Source organism: Labeo rohita, chromosome 8 (assembly GCF_022985175.1).
Source record: "Labeo rohita strain BAU-BD-2019 chromosome 8, IGBB_LRoh.1.0, whole genome shotgun sequence".
Taxonomy (NCBI): domain Eukaryota; kingdom Metazoa; phylum Chordata; class Actinopteri; order Cypriniformes; family Cyprinidae; genus Labeo; species Labeo rohita.
In genome coordinates, this window is record NC_066876.1 from 36,914,800 (window position 1) to 36,926,521 (window position 11,722).

Genomic DNA, 11,722 nt, shown 5'->3' on the forward strand with positions numbered 1-11,722 from the left:
GCATAACCCAAGGAATCTATTGAGATCAATTTCATTACAATAGGGTAATGTAAGCAGAACTTCTTTATAACTTTTGGCCACAAAGTGGCGCTGCCACCAAACTTTTTGAATACTGTCAGGGCATGGTGCCGAAGACACATATGAGTTTCGTAACGATAGGTCAATGCGTTTGTAAAAAAAATGGCATTTTTTGACAAAATTCAATATGGCTGACACCCAAAATGGCCACCCAATTTTCATTTCAAATACATGTATTTAAAATACTATTTTGAATTTTTGTATTTAAATACCTTTGGAAAAAGTCAAATGTATTTGGTATTTAAATACATTTAATCTTAGTATTTTTGTATTTAGTTTTTTGTATACTTGTTGATACAGGAAATCAGCAGTCTAATACAGAGGTTGATTGGCAAAAACTATTTTATGTATTCTGAAAATACAAAAATACTAAGATTAAATGTCAGGGCTCGACAACAAGGAGTGCCCGACGGCCCGGGGCCAGCGTGAAAGACGAATTTGTCACTGGCCCGATCGGTCCATTGCTGTGTCGACACACAAAAGGTTATCATTTGCGCGCGTTTTTAAGCTTTGTTCATATAAAATTTCAAGTGATCACAAAGAGACACATCTCTGACGGACAGATAGCCTACAAAAGTATGTCAAAATAACCGTCTTAACAAGTAACTTTGTAGCTTTAACAGTGATTAATTTAACTTTAATTTATACAGTGGAGTACAGATGCACCGATCGACCGGACATATTTCAGCCGAACTGCACGCAATCATTTTTCAAAATGTCATGTATTTGGAAATATTACGAACTCTTTAAACATCCATTAACAGAGGCAAGATATGCTGAAGACGAATGCAACGAGGAAAAAATACTGTAGCAGGCAGAGCAAGATCATGGTTCACAATGCGCGAAATATTAGAAATATTATCCTAAATATTGAAACGGGGTTTATATTAATGCATCTCTGAGGGGAACTGACTGTTTTAAGAAATGTTAACGTGGCATTTTCTTTTCATCTGCCTCTGTATAATGCATTTAAAGTTGCATGCCCTGCTGTTTTTACAGTGGTAACCAGGGAAACGCGATATCATTATTCCATAAGCGCTGTTGACCGCAGAAACGCAAGTTTTTTCCTAATGCAACATTTTTAACGCAACATTTTCCTAATCTTAGGTTTATTATTTACTTACACGTATACATATGAAACTCGGTACACATATAGATCTCACTGAGCCGAACAACTCACACACTCTATGTCATTAGCTAATCCCAACATGAAGTGAGCTATTCAAGGCTGTTTAAAAAGCGCATGCTCTGGAATTTGATATACTCCTCGGAGGCCTCGGCATGACCTCAAGACATTGGGGATGCTAAATTGCGGAGGGATTTTTGATATCTCAAACGGTTTGGCCGTGGCGAGGCGACGAAATTATGGCGAGAAATGAGAAACAGGAAATGGCTAATAACTACTGCACACATTGTCTGATTCTGATGAAACTTCAGGAGTTTCTTCGTTGTATGATGCTGATCACATAGATGTGACTATTGAGCCTCAAAGTTATAGCGCCACCAACTGGCAGCAGGAAGTGTGTCTGAAAATCTGCCTCTTAATTTTACTGTATTTGCTTCAAACTTCATCAGAATAAATGTCAAAACATGGCCGATGACAATCTGTAAAGGGGTCGTTGATACTTCAAATGCTGTTGCCATGGCAACGTGTCAAACTTTAACATTTCTTTCCTGTGTTTTTGGGGTACTTCATAAGCTTAGATTTTCATGAAACTCAACACACACGTCAGTATTAATGATAGTTAGACACTGGCAAAGGCTCATAAATGGGCATGGAGGAGGCGCTCTATAGCGCCACCTTTTGTCAAAAGTTGGGGGGTTAGTTTTAGCTACAGACACCAAGCTTGGTACGTATATTTGTCTCATCAAGCCGGACAACTTTCTAATTTACACCCATTAGCTGCGACCAACAAGAAGTCTGCTATTTTGATTTGAATGTGGATTTTTGGTAAAATCAAGCTATAAATAAATTCATACTCCTCCAAGCAGGAATAAGTAGTTCACACCAAACTTTGTCAACATGATGCCAACATACTGAAGATGTTAAATGGCGAGCGGATTTGGGATATCTTGAACGGTTGATTTATGGTGATTTGTTAAATAGCAGTAAAAAATATAACCGTAAAAAGAGAGAGACAGAGTGCATTTAAAGTGCATTATCCTAACTCTTCACAACTTTTTACATATGAAAAACAAGTATAAAGGGAATATGTTTATCATGTTTTCAGAGACCGCAGAAACATTTAAAATATCACACTTGTAAACTGGAAGACTGTAATACCAAGGATGAACACAAGATGACCTCATAGGATAAGGAATCATTTTCAGCTCATTCTCAGTCTATCAGAATGATTTAAAAGCATTTGCTTTTAACCCTTTCATTGATGTAACCCCTCAATCCAAACTGCCACTGTCAATGCATGTGCCCACTGGGCACCTTTTTTTCTGATGGCACCAGGGTTGCAGATGCGCTGGTGGCGAGGGCCCGTCATCACTGCTTGCAGCTATATTTTTTAAATTTGAGTTTGTAATTTAAGTTTACACAGTATGGACTGTGTCTGACATTTACAGTGTCTAACTTAATTTTTTTCATAGATTCAGACACCAGCTCCTTCCTTATCTACAATGAGGACCACAACAAATGTGTGAAAGTTGTGAATGCTACTGTGGTACAGGCTGCACCATGTGATGCATCATCTAAGGCTCAGCATTTCAAATGGATTTCCTCTTCACAAATCATCAGCCTTTCTTTTATTCTCTGCTTGGGGGTCGAGAACATCAAAGAACGGGTCAAAATTATCCTTCTGCCCTGCAATGATAGCAGTCCAGTGCAAACCTGGGAATGTACACACAAAAACTTGTTTGGTTTGAAGGGACATCCACTGCACCTGAACTATGGACCAGATGAAAATGATGTGATGTTGTGGACAAGAGTTCAGAGTCGCTGGCTGATTTATGGGACCAAAGAAAATCTGTGTTCTCTTGGATATCAAGGTATGACTGATAGTTCACCTAACAGACAATAATTATTGGATGCCAAAATGTTAAATTCATATGTCTGCTATGAATGTCCTTATATGATGTTAGCATTTGTTAAACTAGGTTAAAGACTTCAGTTTCTTTAGTCATTTTAGTTGTTCAGATTACATTATGTACTGACATTTCTTTCTTTTCTGTAGAGATATATACTGAAGGTGGTAATTCATTAGAAAAACCATGCCATTTCCCTTTTAAGTTTGAAGGCAAGTGGTACGCTGACTGTACTGTGGATGGCAGAACAGACGGTCATCTGTGGTGTTCGACAGAGAAAGATTACGACACAGAGGGAAAATGGGGCTTCTGCCCCCTAAAAAGTAAGACACCACAGCTAATCACTACAGAAAGATCACCATTTATTATTTAATGAGCACCACAGACACAGTGTATATCAAGGGATCTCAACCAGGGGCCTTAAGATGACATAAAAGTAGTTGTGTAAGAAGTACTAAACATTATACTTCAGTACTTTCCAAAAAATGTATTGTGAGTAAAATAAAATTTCTTGTCCAAAAACTACTTGAGTTAAAGTTAAAAAGTAGCTTATTTAAAAGTATTAATGAGTAGTGAGTACTGAGCTGCTGTTTGTCAGAAAGAATGAACTGTATCTAGTAGGGGTGTAACGGTACACAGATGTCACGGTTCGGTACACACCTCGGGTCAAGGGTCACGGTTCAATACAATTTTGGAACAACAACAACAACAACAAAAAAAAAAACCTACTATGTTAGGTTTCTTTTCATTTATTTTGAACAGTAGTACAAATGATCATTTTTTCCACCTACATGTGAAAATACTAAATATTATATCAAATTAATGTCATATACAGGCTGTAAAATCTGCAGTACATATATACAAGGAATAAATACTTGAAATATTATTTTAGTTAACCGATAGACAAGCAGAAAAAACTATGCAACACGTATATTTGCTGAGATTCAGTTCAGTTTTGTGACAGAAAGGAAACTCAAATGGCAGAAAGCAACATTCTATTAGTTTAAGTTGATTTTGCTGGTGTGAGGAAAGTTGAAGTAACCGCGCCGGCGCACACAAACACAAAACATTTCATTTCCAGGCTTCTAGCATTGCTAACTTGACAATGCAGTTGTTACTGTTTATCAAAACAAAATACAGTGAACCAAACATCAGCGTGCCCGCCTCACTGTGCCACCGTTAGAACGCGACTGAAGTACAAAGTCTGTAATTTACATAATAACTAATAGTTTAGCATTTGGATGCATCGCAAACATGGAAATATTATGGAATATCTGGATTTGTGCCGAGTGTGAGAGGTAGGATACAAGAGCAAGTGTGCAACTCCTGGCGTTTGCTGTTCTTCTGCCAGTGGTTATCGAACAGTTGCATTACTGCGGGCGCCCCCTTCTGGATTGAGGGTGAATTGCCTGTATTTGTTGTAAGGCCTCATGCACCGAACCGAGATGCCCGTACAGTGGCGGTTCGGTACGAATACATGTATCGTTACACCCCAGTATCTAGCAATAGTGCTACTGTGCTGGAACATGGCAACGCTGGTAAAATGACGCTACCCTTTCGTTAACTGATCTGTTCCCCGCTATTCTCTGCTCATGCTCTGATAATAATAGCTTTGTAGGTCTATACAATATGTGAATAATTAGTGAAAAAAAAAATAAATCTGATTCTGTTGCATAGAACTGAATAAAAATAATATATTGATATTTAATATTAATATATTTCTGTCCAATTTTATGGTGTTATTTTAAATAAAAGTGTGGTTATTTTATTGGCTTGTTTTTTTTTTTTTTTAATTCAATATTATTAAAATTATTGAGTTAAATTAAAAAGTCTTACAAAATTACTTTATATTAGTTAATAAATAAATAACTACTACAAAAGCATTTTCGGTTTCGATTTTTGGCCTAGTCCACCCATAATTTTTATTTAGGTGCAGCCATAGTAATAATAATAATAATAATAATAATAATAATAATAATAATAATAATAAAATAATAATAATAATAATAAATATAACTGCAAGCAGCAATTACGGGGCCAAGCACAACAAAGGCAGAATGAGGAGCTAAGCATGGCAAGGAGCAGCAGACCGACTGTAACAATGCATAACTAAAGTCATTTTAGGATGATATCAGTTGAAATGGCTGAAAAATCATAAATACAACCAATAATGACTTATCACTTTTGACCAATAGGTGGTGCTGTTTTCAAATTGATGTGATGTGTTCTGTGTGAGGTGACAATGACACACACAAATTTTGGTGTCATTATGCCAAAGCTTTACAGAGATACAGCCTCAGAATCATTTTGGCGTCAAGCCTAAAATCTGTAGTGGCGCTGTACAAAAACAGTTTACTCTATCGACACGAAATCCATAACTTTGAGTCAGGACAGTCCGAAGATGATCTGACTCAATTTTGGTGAAAATCGGATCAACGGTCTAGGAGGAGTACAAACAAGTAGGTTTCATACATTAATCAAAATGGCGGAAAGGAAGTTCGGCCAAGTATGGAATAATTGGTATGTATGTTGTCGGCATCACCCAAGGAATAATTTGAGACCAGTTTTATTACAGTAGGCTAATGCAATCACAAGTTACTAGCTTTTTTGAATATTTCATTATTAATGTTTATTAAATGGTGTATTACTTCTGACCAGTAGGTGGCGCTGTTACCGAATTGATGTGGCGTGGTCAGTGTGAGGTGACAATGGCACATATAAAATTTGGTGTCAATACGTCAAAGCTTTGCAGAGATACAGCCTCAGATGTAGTTTGGCATCTTTCCAGCAAATTCGCTGATGCGCTGTACGAAAAACGTTTCATATATCGACACGAATTTCATTACTTTTTGTCAGCACTGTCTGAAGATGATCTGGTCAAATTTGGTGAAGATCTGACTAACGGTCTAGGAGGAGTTCGAAAAAGTAGGTTTTGTACATTAATCAAAATGGCGGACAGGAAGTTTGGCCAATTTTGTTATAACAGACACCAAGTTTGGCCTCAATATGCCAAATCGTTGCGGAGATACAGCCTTACAACCATTTTTGCGTGCTTTTCTTAGAAATCATTTGCGCGTTATTCGAAAACCGTTTGATTAATCAACTTGAATTCCATAACTTTTTGCCAGGATGGTCTGAAGATGATCTGAGCCAATTTTGGTGAAAATCAGACAAACCGTCTAGGACGAGTTCAAAAAAGTACGTTTTACGAACAAAAATTTATAGAAAAAAAACAAAACCTTACGATTTTTTAATTTTGGACTTCATTCAAACTCGGCATGAGCCAAGGATTCAGAGAAAAAAAGAATTTTAATTCTGTGCCTTACGGTTCAAAAGTTATTAGCATAAATTTATTGAAATTTTGGACAGGTGGTGGCGCTAGAGAGTTTGAGTTAGAGACTCCAAATTTGCTATGGTCAATGATGGGACTGTCCTCTATCAGTGTGCCAAATTTCACAACTTTCCTGCAAGCGGTTCTATGGGCTGCCATAGACTCAAGAGCGGAAGAAACGGAAGAAGAATAATAATAGGAACGCCAACGGATACAATAGGTGCCTTTGCACCTTCGGTGCTTGGCCCCTAATAATAATAATAATAATTATTATTATAATTATTATAATTATTATTATTATTATTATTATTATTATTATTATTATTATTATTATTATTATTATTATTATTTATTTTTTTATTTTTTTATTATTAATAGTTTTCCACAATCATATATTTATTTTTATTTATTTTTTTATTTTTTTAAATTAATAAACATTACTAGCTTTTCACATTATTGTTTAATTTAGTGAATGTTAAAACTGTTAAACTCTCTTTATATTCTTGAAGCTCAAGCCCCCTTTTGGAGAAAACCGTATTGCTATGCAACAAGTTTGTAGATTCACAATGTTGTATTGATGCATATTAATACTTTTTTTAAACCCTAATAATGCTCTAAAATGGGTTTTTTAATGAAATGTCAAACTATCACTTTAACCCCTACGTTTTACAATATTAGTTATTAGTTACTTCTGTGACCATATTTTTAATATGTTTAATTAAGATCTTATTTAGGATTTACGTCTCAAATTAAAAATACAGTATAGGCATTAGATTTAGCACAATGAATTTGCTGTCCCATTTGAGCTTTCCTTGTAATATTGTAATGGCAGTAATACAGTGATATAATAGTATAGGTTTGTTTTCATGCTCATATATTCAGCTGTTCAGTGTACTGTGTGTTACTGTTTAATGTGTATTACCAGACGCAGAGTAAGTCAGCAGATTTGCACTGTTGATGTATACTGATGTATAATATTGGCTATTAAAGTAAGATAACTGATTTTATTTGAAATTAATTAACATCTCTCACTTAACATTACCATTTAATTTAGTAAATGTTAAAACTGTTAAACTTTATGTTCTTGAAGCACAAGCCCCCTCTTGGAGGAAACCGTATTACTATGCGACAAGTCAATAGATTTACAATGTTGTATTGATAATTAATGTTTTTTTAGGCTAATAATGCTCTTAAATGTTTTTTCTTATGAAATGTCAAGCTATCACTTTAACCCCTACTTTTTAAAATATTAGTTAAGTTACTTTTCTAACAATATACTTAAATCTGTAAATAAGGTTCTAGATAAACATACTATGTCATAAATTAATAAATAATACAGTATATACAGGCATTAGAAACAATGAATGTTTCTCTTTGTTTTATTGAAGCTCAAACCCCCTACAGGAGGAATGTGTATTACCAGACGCAGAGTAAGTCAGCAGATTTGCACTAATGCATAATGTTGGCTAATAAACTAAGTTAACTTTTGTTGTTGTTTTGTTTGTTTGTTTTAAAATTAACAGACATCACAAGCATTTAACATTACTATCTACACTGTAAGCCCGGATTTTGTATCTAATTAAACCATTTAATTACAATTGAACACAATATTTAAGTTTTACTGCATTGCTTATAAAATATAAGTAGATTCTACTAATTTGTAGACATATTTGAACCTGTGAATAAACTTAAGTTAAATTAACTCGTATTATGAAATTTATCTCCTGACCACGCCTCCTCCACCGGTGCTGCGAGTAACAGCGCCATTTTGTCACTGTGATTGTGTATGAATTTAAGCTGTGGATGAATGTGGAAATTTAGATTTAGATAGTTCTATTGGCATTGTTTTCCGCCATTTATCTTTTATCACGTCCCTCGAGAAACTCTTTGTGATCGGCAAAAGTTGTTGTTCGTCTAAACGACGGGACATTTCTCATCCGTTGATAGCTAGTGTTCTCACTCGTCTGCGCTTGAACCCCTGACTGGCGAGTTCGACTAACATTTTTTGCCTTGTTCTTTCAATGATTTCTTTTTCACTCGAGGAGCTGTTGTTTGTGAGGAGTGTAAATTTAGTTTTACTCATACAGTAGCCGCGATTCCAGCCGAGGAGCGACAAAGGTGGAGCTAATATGGTGAGTGCAGTACGTTAATGTACCACGTTTAATTTAGACATGGCTATTGTTTGAAAGCGTAAGTTTTCGTTAATTAGCGGTATAAATACAAAGGCGGATGAATATACTTCTGTTCTATCTAGGTTCAGAGTCCTCTTAACGACTATCTTGTTTTGGAAGAAAGAAGAAATGGAAGAGATGCTTTGAAAGTGTAAGTATGATCCTAATAACTGATAAGAGAGCACTGCTATTTACACATTTTCCTCCTGGTTTCACAGACAAGGCTTAAGGCCAGTCTCAGAATAAAATAACATGTTTAATAACATGACAAGGAGTCTTTACTGAAAATACCTTGTAATGACATATTTTAAAATATGTCAGTGCCATTTTTCTTTTCTCAAGATGCACACCAGTAAAGCTTTTAAGGTGTTTTTATAAAAGCTATTTAAGTATCTTAATTTAACTAAGGCCTAGTCCTGGCTTAAGCTAAGCCCTGTCTGTGAAACCCTGTCTCTTTGTTCAAACATGGAAATTATTCAAGAACAAAACAATTTCCTTGTTCACATTTATGCCACCTTCACACCAAAGTTCAAGATCAACTGTATGTCGTGGGTTAACTGAGACCTGTTCTGAGGATGATCACTTTGACTAGCACAGTGTGTGTCAGAAGATTATTCATAATGATGATGGTGTGAGTCTGTCCTGCACTCATTCCTGTTGTTTACAAGCTTTCCTGAATAACACCGATCTTCCTGACCATATGCCAGTAGTGTTTGTATGTGGATTTTACTTTAAATATTCTGTAGATGTACAATTAAACGTAAACCCTAAAGTCTAATTACCATCTGTAAACTGGAAATTTTCTGAGAGCTGTACCACCTAACCACTGTATCTGACTGCTCCAGATTAATTTAGACATTGATAGTGTTGCCATAGAAAAGCGCAATTCCCAGTCTATTGACATGAACAGCTCACAAGCTGAACATCACAATGTTGTCCTCTCAGAATTAAAGTAATTATGACATGGTGTGAAGGCAGCATATGACTTTGAGTATTTAACAACAGCATTGTCTAACTGACTTGATAATGTATTTGTCGTTCTGTTTCTTCCTCTGTTAGGAGGCAGCTGACAAGACAGACTTCAGTAAGAATCCTCAGCGTTGATCAAGAAAGTTCACAGCTCACCTCATCTAGAGTGGGAATCATCTTGGAAGAAAGCTTGGTAATGGATGAACTGACCAATCTCAGGCCTTCTATGTCCATTGTTTTCAGACTGATTTCCCTGCCTACACCTGGACTATCCTAAGTGTATGAAAAGTATTTTATATTTTTTGTCGGGAAAAGGTGAGCTGACACCTAAAATTCAGTATTGCCAATAGTGTGAACTCAGAGTGTGGAAAAAACATATCGTTTTGATGCTGTTTGTTGCGATTCTGAGGAAAACTTGTTTGTGTGCTTAACGATAAGTTAATTTGTTGAACTAGTATCTTTTTGAACTTTTTTTTTTTCTCCCATGTTTTATGGGGAAATGTTTTCAGGATATGAAAAAATGGTTTTGTTGTGTTTTCAATTGAATATTTGTAATTGAATTGATTTAAAATAAAAGGGAAAATTGCATTAATGTTCCTTTATTTGTTTGCTTTTTTCTTAATTTTCTAGGTTAACAAATTGGAAAAATAAAACATTTGATATAGATTTAACTTGGAAATTAGTATATTTGACTTAAATATAATAGTTATAATAATTGCAAATGAAATTATGTTACAAAACATTTTAAGTTAAATGAAATGACCTTTGTAATTCATATTACAAAACATTTTAAGTTAAATAAACTTTACATTACTTAAATTTTTTAGGGCAACCAGTTTCCTCCAATTTTTTAAGTAAATTCAACTTATCCGGGTTTAGAGTGTAATTTAGTTAATGTTAAAACTGTAAAACTCTCTTTATGTTCTTAAAGCTGAAGCCCCCTCTTGGAGAAAACTGTATTATGATGTGACAAGTCAGTAGACTTACAATGTTGTATTGACGCACATTAATGTTTTTTTTAATGCTCATATTGCTTGTAATGTTTTTTTCCTTTTAAAAAAGTCAAACTATCACTTTAACCCTTACTTCTTACAATATTTGTTTTTTGACAATACACTTATATCCTATGTAAGATTATAATTAAACATATAGTGTCTCAAATTGTATATAATACAGTATAGGCATTAGATTTAGCACAATGTATTAAGTGAATACAGTTTTCCCATTGGAAGTTTATTTGTAATAGTGTAATGGCAGTAATACACTGATATATTAGTATGTGAAAGTGTATTACCAGATGCAGAGTAAGTCAGCAGATTTGCACTATGCACTGATGCATAATGTTGCATTTAACATTAATATTTAACTAAGTAGATGTTAAAACTATGTAAAACTGTTCATGAAGCTCAAGCTCCCTCTTGGAGGAAACCATATTACTATGCGACAAGTCAGTACAATGTTGTATTGATAAATATTAATGCATTTTAAGACTGATAATGCTCTTATTGTTTTTTTTTTCTTATGAAATGTCAAAGTATCACTTTAACCCCTATTTTTTTTACAATGCTAGTTACGTTTCTTTTCTGATAATATACATAAATCCCAAAAAAGGTTCTAATTAAACATGCAGTGTCTCAAATTATAAATAGTGCAGTATAGGCATTAGATTTAGCACAATTAATTTGTTGTCCCATTTAAGGTTTCCCACTTTTAAACAAAAACAGATTTTTTTTTAAGTTCCACGTTTTTTATTGTTTCAAATATCACAGCACCATTTTGGCATATTCAGGGTACGTCTCATTTACTACTTACTCATCAACATTTAAAGGGGTCATCGGATGCAAAGTTCACTTTTACATGTTGTTTGAACATTAATGTGTGTTGTCAGTGTATGTACAAATCTACCCTATAATGATAAAAATCCATGCAGGGGTTTTTAATTAATCTGTTAAATAACATCCCCTTTTTCAAATCAAGCCATTCTCAGATGCCTGTCATTGTTGCGTCACATGTCAGAGGCCACTCCCACAATAGTTGACTGACATGAGCGTTTTACCTCAGATCAGCTGTAACAGTCCAACCTCCATTGTTTGGATGCCAGAGCAGAGATGTAAATTAGACAAGAATATCTCCGATTGAG

At 34.8% G+C, this 11,722-nt stretch overlaps 1 long non-coding RNA gene across 1 annotated transcript; it reads left to right on the plus strand.

The window, feature by feature from the left end:
- The first annotated feature begins 8,439 nt into the window (after positions 1-8,439).
- Positions 8,440-10,174, plus strand: LOC127169517 (uncharacterized). Its single transcript, XR_007828253.1, has 3 exons — positions 8,440-8,574; positions 8,697-8,764; positions 9,673-10,174. It is a non-coding gene; the product is annotated as an uncharacterized LOC127169517 (long non-coding RNA).
- The last annotated feature ends 1,548 nt before the right edge of the window (positions 10,175-11,722 follow it).